This window comes from Lynx rufus, unplaced genomic scaffold (assembly GCF_022079265.1).
Source record: "Lynx rufus isolate CCGP_SWC_20201006 ecotype Redwood Valley unplaced genomic scaffold, mLynRuf1.p SCAF_4, whole genome shotgun sequence".
In the NCBI taxonomy this organism is placed as follows: Eukaryota; Metazoa; Chordata; class Mammalia; order Carnivora; family Felidae; genus Lynx; species Lynx rufus.
Window position 1 is genome coordinate 152,518,994 of NW_025814856.1, and position 22,050 is coordinate 152,541,043.

At 38.8% G+C, this 22,050-nt stretch overlaps 1 pseudogene; it reads right to left on the reverse strand.

Moving 5' to 3' along the window:
• LOC124523483 (protein Shroom3-like) overlaps positions 1–22,050 on the reverse strand; it is a 102,428-nt pseudogene that overhangs the window by 50,845 nt on the left and 29,533 nt on the right.

Genomic DNA, 22,050 nt, shown 5'->3' on the forward strand with positions numbered 1-22,050 from the left:
CATTCCCAGGTTCCATTTTTGTTACTATACTTTCCTATCACTTTGGTGAACTTTCTAGATGATTATTGTCAGAGTTGACTGTTCATCTGCTGGAAGTACATTAAGGTTTATTGCATTAAGGTTCTAATCCTTTTGCTGTCCTCTTCCAGATTGGCGTCCTCTAGAAAGTAGCATTGACATTTGTAACTGTTATGAGACTTGAACTTGTAAGAAGTCCCATCCCTCCCCAAAACTGGCCTGAAGCCTTTGGGAGAAAGGTGAATGAGAAATTGTATTGTGATGGGGAGGAAAGTTTTTCCTTTATCCTTCAAGATTCTTCTGGTTGGTTTAAGAATTTGGGGTGCCTGGGTGGCTCAGTCGGTTAAGTGGCCGACTTCGGTTCAGGTCACCATCTCACGGTCTGTGAGTTCGAGCCCCGCGTCGGGCTCTGTGCTGACAGCTCAGAGCCTGGAGCCTGTTTCAGATTCTGTGTCTCCCTCTCTCTGACCCTCGCCCGTTCATGCTCTGTCTCTCTCTGTCTCAAAAATAAATAAACGTTAAAAAAAAATTTTTAAAAAGAATTAAATTGACATGACTCAAAAATAAATGAACATTAAAACAAACAAATAAATAAAATAACATAAAATAAAATAGAGAGGTGCCTGGTGGCTCAGTCCAACTTTGGCTCAGGTGAGGACCTCAAAGTTCGTGAGTTTAGGCCCTGCATCAGCACAGAGCTTACTTTGGATCCTCTGTCCCTCTCTCTCTCTCTCTGCCCCTTCCCTGCTTACACTATCTCTTCCTCTCAAAATTAAACATTGGAAAAAGGAATTACATTGACATGAAACAGATAAACAGGAGAAAATCAAATTTAAATATGTACATATAGAGAATACACATAAACATGCGATTCCAAGGACAATCAGGCACAGTGAGGTATATAGGTCATCCTGAACTAAGGAGAGGTGGGTAGGAGTCTGGGACTTCAAAGGAAAGGAAAGCAATTGACAGGAAAATGAAAAAGAGGACTGTTTGTTAAGCAAATGGTTTTTGGACTTTTCAGAAAAAAATGGGACATAAATTGAACTTTTTAAATTTTTTTTTCAACGTTTATTTATTTTTGGGACAGAGAGAGACAGAGCATGAACGGGGGAGGGACAGAGAGAGAGGGAGACACAGAATCGGAAACAGGCTCCAGGCTCTGAGCCATCAGCCCAGAGCCCGACGCGGGGCTCGAACTCACAGACCGCGAGATCGTGACCTGGCTGAAGTCGGACGCTTAACCGACTGCGCCACCCAGGCGCCCCCATAAATTGAACTTTGACCAAACAGACCTTACTAGGTTCCTCCCTGTCTGTCATACCTAGGCCATTTTATGTCATAGCTATCTATGGCGGTAACTGTCTTCCTGGAGCAGGTCCTGTATCTAAATTATTTTAGGCAGTTAGACAGAAGGTCAGAATTTCTTCCTGGGTCTCTTGGGCTTTGTTTGTTTTCAGCTTGAAATAATCCGCATGCCAAGGTAGCACATCTTGGAACAATTCATTCTGAAGCCCTGTAGTTGCTATTGGCTTTTGGAGTTGGAACCATAATGATTGCCGCTTTCTTTACAACATTATGGTACAGAAGACTGAAGGAATCTGTTTGAAATAGTTTTACCACTATCCTGGAAACCTGATGTATGTGGTCAGTTGCTGTTTGGTTTCCGTGTTTGCGTAAGGCTTCTTAAAACCGGAAGAGAAGCCATAACAGATCACAACAGTCCGAGACTATAAGGCAGTCCATCTGTAACTGCACAATAGCTTCAACAATTCACATTTTGGCTACAATGATAACTTCTTGTCTCCTGGCGTCCTATCCTCTTCCCTTCCCCCCTTCAGTCGGTCCTTACATTCAGTCAACTTGTTTTCAGCAGGAGCCCCTGAGTCTTAGTTCTCTCCCCACCCCTCTGCCCACCCTTCAAACATTAGCTCCTTTAGCTCTCATCTGTTGCCTGCCAGAAATTTAGGACTGTGCAAGGCTAAGATAGATTATTGTGGGTGTACCAAAAGATCAAGGTTTTGTACACAAGACATTGTCTTTAAATTGCTTAGACGGGAAGAGATGTGATCTCTGATTCTGGAATCTCATGTTTGGATGGGATTCATTATCTCTCATTTGCACTGCTTTTCTAGGACCCTTTGCGTTGCAACTGGGACCTATGTTTCTCAAAATTCCATGTGTTCACCCAGGGATGGTTATCTACTAGACAGAGGATAGTAAGTTCATGAGGGAAGGAAAGATAGGAAAATAAGAAGTGATAGAAAGCAGGGCATCAGAATCCTCTGAAGAGCTGTTTCTAAATCCCATCTGTATTGGCCGCACCAACACCCAAAGCTATCTCTAAAAAAACAAAGTTAAAAGGAGCAGTTGGGCCAAAGGCAAAGAGAAACAGTGCTGAAAATTTCTCACATTTAGGGGTGCATTTTGTATTTGAGTTGTAGGGAAGTCTTCATTGCTTTCAAAAATCCTAGTTTTGAGGAGGGAAAATTAAGCTCTGTAACACCTAAGTGCTTTCTTTAGCTAACTATCCTTATCTTTAGGCATTATTATTGGGAGAGAAGAAAATAGGTTTTCCTAACTATGATTTTTTTTGGAGAATAGAATAAATCTGGCTCTGATGATAGCCTTGGTTTATGCCCTCCTGGGGAAAGGAGATAAGCACAGTATCCCCCTTTCTATAGCACAGCCAAGAACTCACATAGGAATTCTTAAAGAGACAGGATAGCTGGACATAAGTTTCTTAAACAATCTTGTCAAGAAAATGCAGGAAAGACAAGTTCATTTGTTTCTGCTGAACAGGGAGAGCCACTTTTAGATGTCTTTTAGGGATCTGTGTGTTATTTAATTTGCATTGACCACTTCTAAGTTTGACACCTCGATGATTTCTCAGAGCAGAACAGTAAGTTCATTTTAATGTAAAAGCACTACTTTTTAGACAAGTTCATCTCTAGATTCAGTCCGCAAATATAGTGGTAGGTCACATGCAAAAGCAGCTTAGTGCATGGAAATATCAGCTGGGGGATGGGTTATGTCGCCAGAAATGAGAATCAAAAAACAAACCAACAACTAGAGTCAAACAGGTCAGTTCAATTCTCTGATTCTGGCTAGTATTAAAATTAGATTTAAATACTTGTATTTGGGGATGGCTTTCAAACATTGGCAATTAGAATTGGAAGAGTCATTTGGAGTGCTGTTAAAACTCAGATTGCCAGGCCCCATCACCAGAGTTTGATTTAGGACAGCTGAGGTGAGGCCTGAGAATCTGCATTTCTGACAAGTTCCCAGGTAATGTTCATGTTGCTGCTCTGCAGACCACATTTGGAGACAGTTGGTTTAGAGAGTGACAATTGTAGGGGCCTGGTATTTTCATTTCTTATTTTCATTCCAGTATACTTAATTTTATTATTATTTTTAATTTTATAGGGGCGTGGTCTTAACAAGAACATAGGTCATACCTGGTGAAGAATGCATTTGCTAAAATTTTCTAATTACAATTGTTGCTATATAGAAAGTATTGCAACACCACATACCTTTCCACTCATCTGACATGGGGCTCGATCCCACGGGCCATGAGATCACGACCTGAGCTGCAATCGAGAGTCACATAGTTAACCCACTGAACCATCCAGGCGCACCTCCACTTATCTTTTAATGGAATACTTCACTCTTTTCCCTTTCATAGTAGCTCAGAATTTTCCTAACCACTGGTAGAAAAGTGGGATATGGACGTAACTTCTCATCACCTGTTCTTATTTTCATATACAGGCTGGGGACTTGGGCTTCCTCTCTCTCTGTCCCGATATCTTCCACAGCTATCAATACTGAGGCTCTCTGGCTCCTTCTGGGTTGAAATGAGCTAGCATGGCCCCATAGGTTTCTATTATCTTCTAGTCTCTTGATGATATCTTCCAGAAAATAACTTCTCCACTTGAAACTCTGATATCCTACAGTCTCTGAGGGGTTTTGCAGCTAATGGGGGAGAAGTTTCATTAGTGACCCCTTCCGAATGCAATTTCAGGCACTCTCCTATTAGCGTTCCTGATAGAGCTGTATCCTTAAAACTGTTCCTGGCGACTCTACCTCGACATTCCAGTGGTACATCCCTTATTAGTTCAAATACCATGAAACCTGACCTCACACTTAACAACTATCAATGAAAACTAGAGGGGGTGTGTGTAGATAGCAGCCCTTATCCCTTTTGAACCCATATCAGGTGAAGGACTCTGCCTTGCTAATTGTATAGATATCATCATTTTCCTATGGAAGGGACCATTACCCAATTAGTCCTTGTGCTAGCAGCAAGATTATAAGCCACAGGATATGGAATATGATTGATTTAAGCCATTTGTGGTAATCAAATTCTTATTTGCCAGTAATTTGACTACGGGAGGACATGTGGCTAATTCTCACTAGTGACATAAGGGAATCTTAGGTCTTTTGGGGATAATTTTCTTCCCTCAGAGAGAAGGTACAAATACAGCTTTTCTCTCCACTCTCTTTGTTTCTACTTTGGCTACTCCTCTGTGAAGATATATTGCTTGGAAACGCTGCAGTCATCTTGTGACCACGAGGGAAAGTGAGGTCATTTCAGAGATGCTCCCTCAAAGCCCTGACATGACTGAGCCACTGAATCATCTGGGGGAACTACCTAACTTTGGACTTCTATTTATTTAAGAGAATAACTTTTAGGGGTGCCTTGTGGCTCAGTCGGCTAAGCTCCCAACTCTTGATACTAGCTCAGGTTGTGATCTCATGGTTCTGAGATCAGCTCAGTGCTAACAGTGTGGAGACTGCTTAGGATTCTCTCTCCCTCTGTCTCTGCCCCTCCTCCACTCTTGCTCTTGCACGCATGCATTCTCTCTCTCTCTCTCTCCCCCAAAATAAATAAACTTAAAATACAAGAAAATAACTTTTACTTAGGCCGCTCTTGTTTGTTTGTTTTTTAAGTAATTGAATTTTAATAAATTCTAACTGGTCACTAATGAAAGGTATATTAGGTCTTTGTTAAATAGCAAAAGCACAGGCCACTTATTTTCCAGGTTTGTTTTAGAGAATGGCCTTTGCTTCCCCAAAGGAGTAAAACTCACCCTTCTGTCTCCATAGGGAAGGAGACAGATGAATGGCTTTTGGCACAAACTCACCAAGGACAGTGAGAAGAGTCTGGTTTTCTTAAGCCCTAATTAATCTCACCTGGTTCACAGCCACCAACAACATTGCCAAACTGATTTTTTTTTTAATTACCAAGTGCTATGGCAATTATCACAATATTATGACATCGCTAATACAATATAGCCCAGCTAAAATACAGAGCACTCTCTGGAGAGAAAAGCAGAGAAGCTTGTGGTCGAGCGGGTTCTGAACTTTCTGTTCTACCTAGCAGATGAGAGGATGGGGAGGTAGAGGGCAGGTTCAGCATGCTATTCTGTTCCATATCATCAGTATGTTGCTGTAGTGCTGAGACACCTGTTAGCTCTGGAGATGCCCCTTCACAGATGCTGTTGCCCAAACAGCCCATGACTCAATGACACTGTGTTGACTGACTTCACTTGACGAAGGGTGGAAATTCTGTAACCAAGGACCATTCTCCCAGCTGGATGAAACTTTGGTTCTGATTAGGCCCTTCAATGCCCTTCCCCTTCCACTTGGCCATGGATCCTAAAATTCTTCTCACTGGGCCTTCTTTTAGGTTTGGATTTTATGTGAAGAAGTTACTGCGTGTGTGCGGGGGGATTGGGGGGGATTGAAGAATGCTGCTTTTTCTCTTCAGAAGGGAGGTAATTTACTCAGATTAGGACTTTGTGGCCATGCTAATGGACTAAATTCCTTTGGATTAGATGCTTATGTTATGTAGTTGATAGAACCAAGGACAAGTGATATACTCTTAAAAAAAAAAAAGCCTGCAGTGTAAGGTACAGGGTGCTATGTGGTTCTTAGGAGATGTAGTATATAGCTGGGGGAAGACAATGTGATCTTCCCAGTGTTATGACAATAATTAGGGACAATACCAGTAGTGGTGAACTACTATTGGGTTCTTTGATCACTGACTCTTAGGCTCCCAAGCTAAGAGCAGTGACAAAGCGCAGGTGACAAAGGTTCCCATACCTTTCCGATCAACAGAATCAATTAGTAATTTTCTTAACCTAGAGATTTATAGGTTCCACCCTGGAGCTACAAAATCAGAATCACAGCATGCTTGGGAAATACTGTTCTTGAGGAATTATTTTTAGGATTTAGCTTCCTTTTTCTATGATTCTAAACTTTAGATGATAATCCCAAGGAATGCATGATCTAATGTTACCCCTTTATAGGGGACTCTTATTCCAGATGATAATTGGTTAGGTCTGGAATATTGTCTCTTGTTCTTATGACTATACCTCCTTTTTTTCAAAAGACTCTTCAGAGGCAGAAGGGAATGCAGTGGGTGAAGTTAGAACGTGGGAAGGAAAGGCACATTTAGGGAAAGGCGAATAGGTGACTCAGGTTGGTTTCTATTGTTGGGGAGGAAAATGTTTTTTCTATCCTTCAAGATTCTTCTAGCTGGTCTAAGAACTGAATCAATACAAGACAGACTAACAGGGGGGAAATTTTTAATTACGTGCTCACGGAGGCCCAGTAATAAAATCGGGACCAAAGAAATGACCAAGGCAGGCAGGTTTCATACTTTTTAGACAAAGAAACAATAAATCCATGAGGAATTGACAGGACAAAGAAAATTGATGTTTGAGAGTTAAAATTAGTAAGGAATTATAAACAGAATTTGGGCTAGGCCAGTAAATTAATACAAGCAACAAAGTTTGTTTATATAATTTCTCGGCCCTGAATTCCCCATCTCTGGTGGTAAGGATGTCTCTTTACCTCCTGGTACAGAGATGGTACTTTTCACATGGGAGATTTCTTTTCTACTTTTTGGAGAAAAAGTAGGGTCAGCGTGTTGTTGCACTTGCTGTTTCTTAAGTAAAGGGCACATTTTGTGGGGGCCTGCCCTTGGTGCCCACAACATAAAGTCGTGAGAGGTGATCACATAGGAAATATACCAGTTTATCAGGCTGTAGACAGCTGTCATTGTGAGGCTGAGGTTTTAACAGCAGGAAATCGTGTCGGTGAAGGTTGATAGTATTCAGTCACTTAGGATGGTTACTCAGTAGCGATGGGCATTGGTTGGCTAGCAATCTTTCATCACCACAGTCCAGTCTACCTGAATGAGGATGGCAACTGTGATGGTTGAAAGCAAGGAACATGTGGAAGAGTAACAAGTGAAAGACAATGACTGGCTGTAGGGCACAAGGGAGAGAAGCCTCAAGAAAATGACAAAATTTCTAAACTTTGTGCTGTAGGGACAATAAAAGACGGTAACTGAATTGGAAAAGATATTTGATTTGGGAGAGAGAAAAGTGTGGTTTTTAACATTATTGAAGAGATAGTAGCAATCCACAAGTGAACAAGCCAAGTGCCTGACTGAGGCTGTGTGGAAGGAGGTTCTACTTGGAAGGCAAGTTTCATTCTGCATTCTTCAAGCTAAGCATGTTGCTGGGTGCATACACATACATTTGACTTTTGAATGACTCGTAAGACTGAGAAAGAAAAGACCAGTGCTTTTTAGGAGTTTGCCTAATGGGCCTCAACTCTTATACAAACAGAATGGTTTTGTTTTGGTTTCATTTTTTTTTTCACCATCACTATATTTAAATATTCTCTGGATCTGATTTCCATGTCCTTTGATGATATTTTATTATAGATTCCTCGGCTTCCTAATGGTTTTGATTATTAGAAGAGTCTCCTTTTGGTAATTTTAAAACTCCCAGGAACGAAAATCCAATCCTATGTGATTTAAAAGTAGAGTCTTAAATTCTGATCACACATTCTAATTCTCACCCCTTTGTGACCCCTAAGATGCATGGGAAAGGGTGCAATCTGTCCCTTTACAATTTCTGATCTTTCCCCTTTTCTCTAACTGCTGAGCCCTCAAGACCATAATCAATGTTGGGCTAGGAGGACAGACAGGTGATAGAAAAAGGAGCTACTGTTTTACCTGGCTGGTGTTTTTTGTAGTTATCTATACAGCTGGCACCCCAAGAGTGGCGGGGATTTGGTGGCCAGCCATTTTTTAGAGGTCTCTCCTTTTAACAGTTTTATTGCATGGAGTATATGCTTTGTGACTGGCTACCATTGTCTATCCCACTCCAGTCCTGTCCAAGCAAATCTAAGTTGGACGAATATCAAACAAAGGACCAGCCTTTGTCCCCTCGTTGTTCACTCTTGCCAACCAACTTCTTTATGAGGTGTGTTTAAGATGTGCTGAGCCTGGCTTCATGCATTTTGTTTTTCTAAATAGCAGAAGCGCACATCAAATGCCCTCTTTTCTTGCTTTGCCTTTGGGCTGCTTAAGAACCTCCTTCCCCCAGAATGCTCCTGGCTGGACATAGGCATTAGTCTCTATGACATTCTTTGTCCCTGAGTTTCATTATCCAACATACAGTTCTCATGCTGTGTGGGCTGAGGCCTGTGAGTTTCTGAAGCCCAGTCATCATCTAGTTGGGGAATGAGGCCTCAGTCCTCTTTTCTTGCAGACCCCCCCCCCATTTTCTTTTTTAAAATGTTTATTTTTGAGAGAGAGACAAAGACAGAGAACGAGCAAGCATGAGCAGGGGTGGGGCAAAGAGAGGTAGGGAGACACAGAATCTGAAACAGACCCCCCATTAACTCAAAGAATGAGTCTCTTGGAGCCACTCTCACTTGGTTTGAGAAGAAGGAGGAACAGAAACATAGTAAAAGCACTCTCCCCCAAGCCTATTGTTCCTGATTCTTTGGCCTCACATTGAATATCTAGTCTTTTCTCTCTATAGGCTGAGAATAGTAGGTGGAGGAGGTTAATCCACATTACAACATATGCTGTGAGGCTATATCTACTATTTTTTTTTTTTTTTAGAATGTGGCCATATTAATTGCCTATTGTCTAGAGCTTTAGCTAAAAATCTGAGATAACAGAAAAAGTCCCTCAGCATCCTACTATGATATAAACCAATATCATTTAGTAGTTCTACTAAGTGCCAGATGCTGTTTCAGGTACCGAGGATCACAGACAAGGTCTTTGCTTTCATTACGTTTGTCCTCTTCTTGGAGAGTAGGGACAAGCGACAGGAAACAGCAAATGAATAGGAAAATAACAAGTTCATAGCATGTGAACTGTGCAGAGTTAAAACAGGGGATCTATCAGTGACTGGATGATGAATCTGGAGCGGGTGGGGCAGGCAATGAAAGAGAGGACAGAGCTATTAAAGCTGTTCGGTGTTGACATTCACTTGACAGGGTGAGGCCCTGGGGATAGTTAGGCTCACACAGTAGTACTGGGGTCAGCCAAATACAGCCGAATCAGACCTGCCATGCGTTTGTGCAAATAAGGTTTAATTGGGACACAGTCACACCCATTTGTCAACATATTATCTGTGGTTGTTTTTGTATGCCAACTACAGGGTTGAGCAGATGAGACAGAGATCGTATGGTCTGTGGGCCTAAAATACTGACTCTCTGGTCCTTTACAGAACAAGTTGGTGGATCCCTGATTTAAAACTAAAAGGTGTCGTGGAGTAGAGTGTACTAAGCATCTGAAGAACGTACCGAAGTGGCATTTATTTTTATTCTTTGGTGAATTACCTAGACATATTTCTTCCTCCTGTACATTCAGTCCATCACAGAATCATGGAAGACCTACATGTGGTTGCTTCATACTGATGAGAATCGCTTACCATTTATTGACTGAGCATCTGTTTATTGAATAAGCATGGGGATTCGCTTGGCCTACTCATCGGACATAGTTAGCTTCTCTCTGTGGTGGAGTATTTGATTTAGATGATCCAGAATCTGCCATAAATATCAGAGCCTTCTCAGAGCCAGGTTTAGATTCTCACTTACGGAGTGTGAGTTTTCCGGCGTTTGTGCCCAGAAATGCCGTCACAGATGTTTAAGCCCATTTCCTGGCATGTTTATTTCCTGCTGTTTGGCTCCTGTGAAATATTTTTAAGTGTTTTTCCTTTTCTAATTTGTGTCCTCTACAAAATGTTTGTCAAATATTGATTCTCTTCCACAATGGGGCTTGAATGCAGCTGATGGCCGTTTTGTTTCACGACTTTGATTCATGCAGCTCTTGGCCACTGCCAAAGTCCTCCTCTGTGTACCAGCTTCATCCCGTGACCTCAGCTCTGCACTGGGAACAGGGTTTGTTTAATGGTCGCAGCTGGGGGACCACACATCCTCTTCCTGATTTTATAAGCTGTGTTGCTATAGAGCTTTTCATCTATGGTCTCAATGCCTTTCCCGGTTCTAACTGAGGTAATACAACAGCCCTGCTCTAGAAGATATAATTATGTTCGTTCTTTTGTGCAGACGCAAACAAGGTAAAAGAATTTGTCCAAGTTCATGCAGGGAGTCCTCAATTATCCCCAAAACAAAGCATATGGTGCTACTTTTTTTTCTGTAAAATATGCAAATGTGATCAGACCTTGTTAAGATCACAATTTTCCATCTCATTCCCTAATTCCACCTACCCTCCTCCCTGTTCCACGTCTCGTTAATGTCTTTTCAGTTTGTATGCACCAGCTTCTCCAGCAGCTTTCTGGATCTTTTCTCCTGATGTGACCCCACTTTCTGTTGTTTATACCAATTCCAGTGCTTTTCATTATTAAACTGCTTCTGCAGGGGGTCCCAGATGCATTCAAATTTGCCATCATGCCACAAATCTGAGCCCTCAGAACCCTATATTTACTGCCATTCTTCAGCTTGACCAGACTCACCTCACAATTTAGCATTGATTTCTCTGGTCTTACTTTCCATCACTGTTCTTTCTTGTCTTTTTTTTCCCCCCATTCTTGGCCTTCATTTGTGTTCTCTGAAAGCACACAGGTTTCATGGATTTTATGTTTTTCCCCCACTACTTTTCTTCTTCTGATTGATTCCATGATTACCCCTTTCACAACCTACATTTCTTCAAATAGTCCAGAACCTTCCCTATCTCCACATTTCGACATTGAATGTTCTATCTCAACCACACAGGGTAAAAGAGAAAGTTTGCCTGGACTTCATCTTCAGAATCATCTTGATTACAACAAAATATTCCATTTACCTATAGGTTATAGTCATTGCTGGGTTTTAAGGAAAGAGAAGAACAGGAAATCTTTTCTCAATGAGTTTTTTGATATTATACTTTGGGAGCTCATACTTAAAGAGATCCAGTCTAGCATGAAATGATGGTGTCTGTTGGATAGATCTTGGAAGTTGGAAAAAATATGAGAAAATTTCATTATATACTTTCCAATTAATATGATCTTTCAGTTTAGAAATGAATACCATGGGAAGAATATAAGACTATAAAACTAGCCTCAGGTTCATTTTTAAATATTTCATGTTTTATTTTCTACTAGCTTCCCCCCCCCCCCTTTCATTCTTCTTCCAACCCGTCAATCCTCTTTCGACACTGCTCGTCGTAGTAATCTTTGTAACATTTGAATCTGAATCTGCCATTGCCTTGAAATAGTCCTTCTCTGGCTCATTGCCTAAAGGTCAAGGTTCACACTCTATAGTGGTCGATACAAACTCTTCATCATCTAACTTGTATTATTTTATCTTGCTCTGTTTGGAATGTCCTCTCTGCTTCTCCCTTGCCTTCCTGTCTATTTTCTAATATAGGAAGGAGTATGGACTCATCTGGAAGGATTCAGTAAAAACCTCACATCCTCTATTACTTCTTTTATGACCATCTTCTCTGCGGGAAGAATTGACCATCTTTTCCTTTCTGCTAAAGCACTGGGAATACAGGACTTATGACGAGACTCTTCACTCATCTAGAGGGAATTGTGCATTATTTAATGGCAAATTTGGAACCAAGTTCTAGACCTCGGGTATAGGCATAGAAATAAATTTTCAGACTCCAACCAAATGCCTGAAATGAACAGAATCATGAACCAAGCCCCATGATGAATTTCAGTGGTATGTGGGATATAGACAGCTACATTATAGGCCAAACTTACTGGTTTATTGTTTCTAATCTAGCAAAATATCTTGAACTGGAACTTAAGTGTTACATCCTTAAGCTACAGCATAAAATACTGTGATATTTAAATTGCATGTTTGTTTCACTCGAGTCCCTTATTCCTCTCTTCATAATGAGCCCAATGACACTACTAATATCATCAGCTTTATTCACTGACACCACATCGCTGCAGTGTTCTGCTTGGAACCTTATCCTAAACAAGGAGCACATGGGAGGCAAATCTTATTTCCTGTGCTGACAATATCTGATGTCTCACACTGAGACACAGTAGTGGCCTGAGACAACTATTGCTGCTTAAATGTTGGGAAAGTTGTCTGCTTTCCCCTATTATACATCTATCACATATGATTTGTAAACTCTTAAGAAAATACAAGTAAAAATAAGCAGAAGAAATATAAATTACCTATGAGTTATTTCCCATCCCCTTCCCCCAAAGCAGGGTCTTATCTTTTGGATAAAATTTCATCTAATACCTTTCTACGTATTGTGCTTCTATGACATTATTCTACACATTGTGCTTCTTTTTTTAAAATACAAGATATTCATGTATTTTATTTTATTTTTTAAATTTAAATTCAAGTTAGTTAACATACAGTGTAGTCTTGGTTTCAGGGATAGAAACCAGTGATTGATCTCTTACATATGACACCCAGTGCTCATCACTAAAAGTGCCCTCAATGCCCATCACCCATTCAACCCGTCTCCCCACCACCTCCCCTTGAGCAACCCTGTATTTAAGAGGCTCTTACGATTTGCCTCCCTTTGTGTTTTTATCTTATTTTTCCTTCTCTTCCCCTATGTTCATCTGTTGTGTTTCTTAAATTCCACATAAGAGCGAAATGATATGGTGTATATCTTTCTCTGACTTATTTCGCTTAACATAATACACCCTAGTTCATTCCACATTGTTGCAAATGGCAAGATTTCATTTTTTTTTATTGCTGAGTAATATTCCGTTATATATATATATATATATATATGTGTGTGTGTGTGTGTGTGTGTGTGTATACACACACACACACACACACATATATATATATATATATACACATATACATATACATATATCATATCTTCTTTGTCCATTCATCAGTCAATGGACTTTTGGGCTCTTCCCATATTTTGGCTATTGTTGATAGCACTGCTATAAACATTGGGGTACATATGCCCCTTTGACTCAGCATTTTTGTATTCTTTGAATAAATACCTAGTAGTGCAATTGCTGGGTCATAGGGTAGTTCTATTTTTAATTTTTTGAGGAACGTCCATCCTATTTTCCAGAGTGGCTGCCCCAGTTTGCATTCCCATCAACTGTGCAAAAGGGTTCCCCTTTTCTCTGCATCCTCACCAACATCTGTTATTTCCTGAGTTGTTAATTTTAGCCATTCTGACAACTGTGAGGTGGTATCTCATTGTGGTTTTATTTTTTTTTAATTTTTTTTAATGTTTTTATTTCTTTTTGAGACAGAGACAGAGTATGAGCAGGGGAGGGGCAGAGAGAGAGGGAGACACAGAATCTGAAGCAGGCTCCAGGCTCTGAGCTGTCAGCACAGAGCCCGACATGAGGCTCGAACTCACGGATTGTGAGATCATGACCTGAGCCAAAGTCGGACGCTTAACCGACTAAGCCACCCAGGCGCCCCTCTCATTGTGGTTTTAATTTGTATTTCCCTGATGATGAGTGATGTTGAGCATCTTCTCATGTGTCTGCTAGCCATCTAGATGTCTTCTTTGGAAAACTGTCTATCCATGTCATCTGCCCATTTCTTCACTGGATTATTTTTCGAGTGTTGAGTTTGGTAATTTCTTTATAGATTTTGGAAACTAACCATTTATCTGATATGTCTTTCACAAATATCTTCTCCTATTCTGTCTGTTGCCTTTTAATTTTGTTGATTGTTTCCTTTTCTGTGCAGCAGCTTTTTATCTTGGAGAGATCCCAATAGTTCATTTTTGTTTTTATTTCCCCTTGCCTTCAGAGACATGTCAAGTAAGAAGTTGCTGTGGCCAAGGTAAAGAGGTTGCTGCCTGTTTTCTCCTGTAGGATTTCGATGGTTTCTTGTCTCCCATTTAGGTCTTCCGTCTATTTTGAATTTATGTTTATGTATGGTGTGAGAACGTGGTCCAGTTTCATTCTTCTGCATGTCGCTGTCTAGTTTTCCCAGCACCATTTGCTGAAGAGACTGTCATTTTTCCATTTGATACTCTTTCCAGCTTTGTTGAAGATTAGCTGGCCATACATTAATGGGTCCAGTTCTGGGTTCTCTGTTCTATTCCCTATCTCTGTTCTATTCTCTATTCTCTATTCTATCTATTCCATTAATCTATGTGTCTTTTTTTTTTTTGTATCATTAATGTCTTGATGGCTACAGCTTTGTAATACAGCTTGAAGTCTGGAAGCATGATGCCTCCAGCTTTGGCTTTCTTTTTCAACAATACTTTGGCTATTCATGTATTTTAGGTCCACTTTTTCAATTCACATTCAAAGACTTGAAACTAGAAGGAACCGGCAAGGCGATCCCATTCTGAATGTCTCATTTACTTACTGAGAAACTGAGACTACACAAATGTTACACACCTAATAAAGCAGAGAGCCAGAGCTTGGACTTTGATGTCTCCATATAAAACCAAATTCTGCTCTAAAATTGAAACACATTTTAAAAACTCAGTTATTGTTTATATTATTCATTTTGGGTTATTTTAGCTTTAGTGGTGGCATGACATAATTAAAGAAATAACTTTACATAAATAGAAGTCTAATATTTTGTCTCCAGTGCACATTAGATTTTATTAGCTTTAGTCATGTCATACATTCATAAAATCTGGCCAAATATCTAGAGGAATATAAAGTCGAAATGTATCCTGCTTAGGAAGAAAGGTCTTAGTATCTATCATTTCAACAAATTGCTTAGTTTATTGTACTGGGGGCAAAAAAGGAAAAAGAATCCTCTATTGTGATGCTACACATTTCAAAACAAAATCCAAAGGGATTTCGAGGGCAAGAAATCAATCCTCTCAGAATAACATCAATGTTAGTCAATATCATTAATTGTATTTCATTGTTTTTAGAGTTCTGACAGTAGTCACTCATCATCTTTAGGTCAAGGAGTGACAAGAGAATAATGCAGGATGCTGGAACAGACATAGACAAAGTATACCCGTGGGCTACAAGTTCCGGATGTTCTTCTGTAAATTAGAAACCTAAATCTACAGAGTAGAGTTTCCACTTACACCTACTGCAATGTAAGCCTTTTATTTCCACTCAAAAACTTTAAAAGTAATGCCTACAATTTACTTGCCATGTTCTTTATCTTGATTCTTCCCTTCCCCATCATTTATGCTTAGGTGTGTATATATAGAAGCTTTCTCCTTTCTCATCACCCATCTGCTTCTGGCTGAGCTCAAACTAGGTAACAACCGCCTGTCTGTGATCAAATGTTACACCCCAAACCACACATCATGACAACAGTGAACGCGTCAGGCAGGAGGAGGGAAAGGTGGCTAATTTTAAAGAATGGAAGCTGTGATTTGGACACAAATAGGAAATAGTAATAATCCCTGAAGTACCTGCCATTTAGAATGAGACGGGAAAAAAGCCAAACAAGCAGGGTGGTTATGATAAAATCCAGGTCTTTATAAGGAATCAATATCATTCCTTTTATGACATCACATCACAAAGCTGTCCAGTGTGTATGTGCACATTTCCAGGGAGAGATGACCTCTGATACTTTTGGTAAACAAACCTGAAAGTTGAAAGTTTTCTGTGGTTTCTGGCTTTGGACTGCCTGTAATCCTTTTCCATTGGGCTTAAAGGGGAGAAACTACTCATTTTATATGACAACACTTCTATCCTCTGCATAGACCTATCAGGCCCCCGCCCCACCCATGCCTCTCTGCTCTAAGATAAGCATGATTTTACTTCATACTTTTCTGATGTGGCAGGTCTCTTAGACTTCCTAGTCATATAGTTAATTCTAGAACCTTTCCAATATGGTCAACTACCTTTAGTGGAGAAGATATAGTAAGTGTGGTCTGACAGAGAGTGGACTGGGACTGACACGTTACCTTGTCCTGGTTGGTACACAGCTATGAATTCACAGCAATATTCACTTTCTTTTTGGTAGACTCACATGATTGACTTCCTGTAAGCTTACTGTCTATTCTACTATCTCATATTCCTGTGTTGTTTCCAAAATCTATTATGTTGACTTAGAATTGTATCGAAGTGACTTTTCTTACATAGATTTCTATTAATTTCCATTTTTATAGATTTTATCAATCATTCCATTTTATTAAAGATATATTTGGATTGAAAAATGAAAATATCAGATGCTCTCAGGGGACAGGAGGGAATACTTGGCCATGGACATCTTGACGATCTGGTTTCTTGTGGCCATTTGCGGAGACGATGTGGATTTCTGCTGGTTTTCATCAGGGTGTCCACGGTCTGAGGACCGTGTCCTCAGGGTGTCCAGGATCTCACGGTTGTGAGATCAAGCCCCAAGTCATTCTCGGCGCTGAGTGTGGAGGCTGCTTAAGATTCTTTCTCTCTCTCTCTTCCTCTGCCCTTCCCATGCTCGTTCTCTCTCTCTCTTTCTCTCTCTCAGAAAAATGAAAAAAAAAAACAAAAAAGACAAGACATATTTTACTGTGAACAGTTTTACATATATACAAAAGCAAAGAGAATAATACAATAAATTCAACATACCCCTCTTTGAAAATTCATTTGAATTCAACTATTACCAATACCTGGCCAATATCTTGTTTAATCTGTACCTCTACTTATTCTGTCTGTATTATTTTTGAGTCAATCTCAGAAATCACATTTTATTTCTAAATATTTTATTATATATTTTAAATGGTAAGGTCTCTTTGTTCTAACAAAACCACCATATCAATGTCATAACTGAAAAAGCATTACCAATAATTCCTTAGTATCCTTAGATATTAAGGCAGTGTTGATATTTCCAGAATTATCTTTCACATGTTTTTTCTTTGCATTGCTTTTCTTTCTTTCTTTCTTTCTTTCTTTCTTTCTTTCTTTCTTTCTTTCTTTCTTTCCCTTTTCCCCAATTTTGTTTGAATCAGTATATATATCACAACTGGTTTGTTGGTTTCTTGTCTGTCAAGACTTTTTTCATTTTATATATATATATATATATATATATATATATATATATATATATCTCCATCCTATAGATTTTACCACAGTGTGAATTTTTAACTGAATCTACTTAATATGTTTTGAAACACTTAATATGTTTTGTGTGTTTCTTTGTTCTTTGAATTTTCTGTAATTCATTAGTTAGATCTATAAACGCAATTAAATTCACGTTCCTATTGACTTGTTTACTTTTGCGAGACTACTTCATAGGTGGTATTGTTCTGTGTTCTTCCATTAGGAGGCATACGATGTTTGGTTGCCTCTCTTTCTGGAACACTAGTAGCCCTTGAAAACCATTGCATAAACCCATTAGCCCACTAGAGGTTGTATGATGTCTGTCATTCATTTGCATTTATTAGCCATAATTTATATAAAAGGAAACATTCCTTCTTCAACAATTATGTTACCATGTTGTGCAGATTTCATAATAAAATCAGGGTAAATAGTCACCTCACTTTATATATATGAGATAATGAAGCAGTTCTCTAGCATCTCCCAGAAGTGACCAGCGGAATTTGTGTGTTGTGTTTAGTATCTGTATGCCCTCGTGGTCTTAAATGTATTGAATGTGTTTCCATTTATTATACTTATTGCCTTTATTGGTCTTTAAATTGTCCCTTTTTTGACCTGTAGGCATTTAGTTTAGATTCTTACTCTTTTTCAAAGGACTCTATTGGTCTCTGGTAATATCATTACTTTCTGCTCTCCCGGGGCCATGTTTTTATCCAGAATGTTGAAGGAGTTGTAAACAGAGACCAATATCTCCGATGGGTCCAATGATCAGAGTATCTTTATTGAAAGAACAAGAGGAGGCACTTTCATGGCCAAGTGAGTCTAGAGTTTGCTTTCTAAAGCAAATAAAGAGTTTAATTAAAACCAACAAAGATGGGGTACCTGGGTGGCTCAGTCAGTTAAGCGTCCAACTTAGGCTCAGGTCATGATCAGTTTGTGAGTTCAAGCCCCTCATTGGGCTCTGCGCTGACAGTGTGGAGCCTGCTTGGGATTCTCTCTCTCTCTCTCTCTCTCTCTCTCTCTGAAAAAAAGTAAAATTAAAAAAAAGGTAACTATGGTTTAATACTTGGTTTCATATTCAAAGATGAAGCATGGAGTTGCCCTGATAGACTTTATCTGGATGCTTAACCAACTGATCAACCCACATGACCCCAAAATAACACTTTAAGATTAGACGTTTGTTTCTGTTTTCAGGGACCCTAGGTTCAATGTCCATAATAGTGCCCAAATCATGTAATCACAGAGGCAAGTATATACGTCAATTATGATCAAAATACCATCTCACATTTGTATAATGTTTCAAACTTCTTACAGTGCTTTAACATACATTGTCTCCATTTGATTGAAGTCTTTATAACAGTTGTTTAAGGGGAAGAATTAACTCAAGGATTATACTAGTAGGTTGTTACTTTCTGGCGAAATCTAAGGGATGTTGTTTCTCTGTGGCAAAATATGTGAAATAGTAGACCAAAACCTTCTGACTTCATTCTGGTAGTTTTGGTGTTACAGTACGGAAAAACATGAAGTTAGTTAGGGTTATAAAAATAGAGTAACAAATTTCCCTCTCAGTATATATGATTTTTATAATGTTCATACTTAGGAACCCAGTTGGATACACCAAGGATTTTTATCACACGATAGAGGTCAACATGGTGACTTCACCTATTGCTTTAATAGGATTAAATGTTTTCCTCCCTTATATTTCATTTATCTCACTTAAAATATATATATTTTCATATTCTTTAAGAAGTCAGAGTATTGAATATCTCCAACCATTTCAGTGACATGTCTGGAAATTACAGGAATGTCTTTCTGAAATCTATTTGCCAAGAGGTAGACTTCTGGGCTTGAAGAAACTAAAGAGCAATTTGTAGTTAGCTTCACCTTTACTATGGGACTGATCACTGCCTTATTTTCTGTTATGGTTACAATAGTTGTGTTCTTTGTCTCTACCACAAGATTGTGATTTCATGGCTTGGGCAAGAGATAATTATGGAATGAGATGCAGGCTATGTGTGAGGCATCTAGCACTACACGGTGTGCTGTGTCGAGAAGATGATTGTGACAGAGTCCCCACTCATGAGGAGGTCCAGTTTAGTGGCGTTAGGGGTGCCCCAAGTGCTTAGAAGAGTACTCCTGAGCATAAAACAAGAGCTCATTGTTGATCTCAACTACAGTTATGCTGATATTTGTCACTATTCCATAAGAGAGCTGATTACAGTGTTCTCACAGTACATTTGCATCAATGTGACTTATTTTCTATAAAAAATTAATACACAAAGAAACACTTGTTTGACACCTTTTTCAAAAAAGGAACAGAACAATGTAGAGGGTCTAGAACCAACTTCTGCTAGGATTTAGGAATCTGAAAGCGTCTCTCACTGTCTTGGTAGCCATGGCTGATGTGGCTCATTTCATTAAAGGGGCTGTACTTCTCTTCCTGCCTTACCACACTACCAGATGCTATTGTTCTGACCATCAATGATTTTTTTGAGTAAGTAGAGTAACATTTATTTCTGAAAAATTACCAGAAGTAATTCTAAATTCCAAGACCATTGGCCAGTTGCTAGCATCTCCATTTCTTAGCATCACTAAGCTGGACAAGGCAGGGTCAGTTCTCCTTCTTGTTATTCTGTTACCCTCACTACACAGGTGATAAGGAAAACTTTGCTTTCCAGATCTTCTTTTCAAAAAGAATTCCTGATCAAAGAATTTTCCATTAAACAGATGAGACTATTGACCTTAACTGAAAGATCTAATATTGACATGCTACCTCTAAGTATCCAAATCTTAATGGCCTCTGCCTACAAAGCCCTTTCATACAGCTTTCATCTTCAAATGTAAATAAACTGTAAGCTTTAGAATCTGCTAAGGTGTCCTAATTACAAGTACTTGCTTTTATGGCTGCCTTTCGTAACGTATTTGACATTAGTTTCTCTTATTTGAATGCTGGTAATTTCAGCAACTCCAACACTGTAGAGCCTTAGAGTATATCTAGTTTTTGGCTAATTGTTGGCACTTGTTAATTGATTAATGAGGTCAATGAGTTATCCAGTATCCTTTACTTTTCCAACCACTGACACAATGATGATGCATTTCAGGTCTAGAGCACCCTCAAGGTCCATCAAGGACTGTTGAGAGAAAAGTAAGCCTCTACCCTTCAGCGACAGTTTTTAGGAACTTGCCATTTCTCTGATTAATTTACATATATTTTTTCTAAGTCTCTGCTTTGCTGTCCTCTTTCCAGTTTTAAGTGAATATTTTCTCTTTGCTCTAGCTCTCTGTATATGCTACTGTGGATTTCACAGAGCTAGTTTCCCACTCCAAGTTCTGTGTAAAGTAAACATTGTATGCTAATCAAGCTTTACTTAGATAAAGAAGAACCTCAGCCCATCCTGAGATATGATGGAATTAGATTAACAGTGTCCACTATATTCTCTTTTAACTTCTCATTAAAATAATAATGACAAATAAAAGGATATTCAATTATATTTGGAAATTATGGACAACAACCAACAACTTTACTGTAGGGAAGAATTTCTACTGTTGGTTACATGGATCAGCTTATATGCAAAAATTACAATTAGTTGATTAGGTTAATCTAATTATCAGTTTAGCCAACAAAAGATTATATATACCTGGCTTAAAAAGTGAAACCCAACACCAAGCAGCCTCTTGGTAGAAATTTAGTAATTGTCTTCTAAGCTCATTCAGGTCATGTTTTCTGTTTATACCCTGTATACTATTTATACCTCATTGGAAATGCTATTTCTGTACTTAGAAAATACAATTCCTGGTATAAAATAGGGCATGAGTGGGGGTAAATAAGCAGTTGGGAACCATACACAATGATGTAGACTCTCCCTAGAAACCTTATGCTGATGAAGGAGCTATCAGAGAATGGGAGACACCTGAAAAAAAGGACTTGTTTCGGGAATATATAATATATGATCAAGAAGAACTATAATTAATTAAATGTCTTTCAAATAAAAATCCTTAGCATAGTTGGATAACCATGAGATTTAAAGACAGATGAATGGATAAATGGTGTAGGGATTGTGGTAAGAATTTTTGCAGCTAACATGGAACAGTCACTTGAATATTTGGGAAAGTCATACTTATTTGAAATATACTTCCATAAATCAAGAAACAAAAAAAAATTATAATGTGTCTTCTTTGTAATCCTATAAAATTTCAGGAAGCTCAAACATACATTTGAAAGTCCTTAAGTTGGTAATTGATAATTTTTAAATTTTTTATTTTATTTTATTATTTTACTTTTTAAAATATATTTCTTTTTTTAAATGTCTATTTTTTCAATTTTATTTTATTTTTATTACTTTTTAAATAACTTATTGTCAAGTTAGCTAACATACAGTTTATACAGTGTATAACATACAGTGTAGTTTTGACTACAGGAGTAGATTCCCATGATTCATCACTTACATACGATACCCAGTGCTCATCCCAGTAAGTGCCCTCCTCAATGCCCATTTCCCATTTTCCCTGCAATCCAACTCCCCACCCTCCATCAACCCTCAGTTTACTCTCTGTATTTAAGAGTCTCTTATGGTTTGCCTCCCTCTCTATTTTGTAACTTATTTTTCCTTTCCTTCCCCTGTGGTCTTTGGTTAACTTTCTCAAATTCTACATATGAGTTAAAACATGTGATATTTGAGGCTTTCCAAATTTTTTTCTTGTGATTGATTTCAAGTTCCATAGTGTTGTGATCCAAAAGTATACATGGTATTATCTTAATCCTTTTATATTTGTCGAAGGCTCTTTTGTGACCCAGTATATTATCTATTTT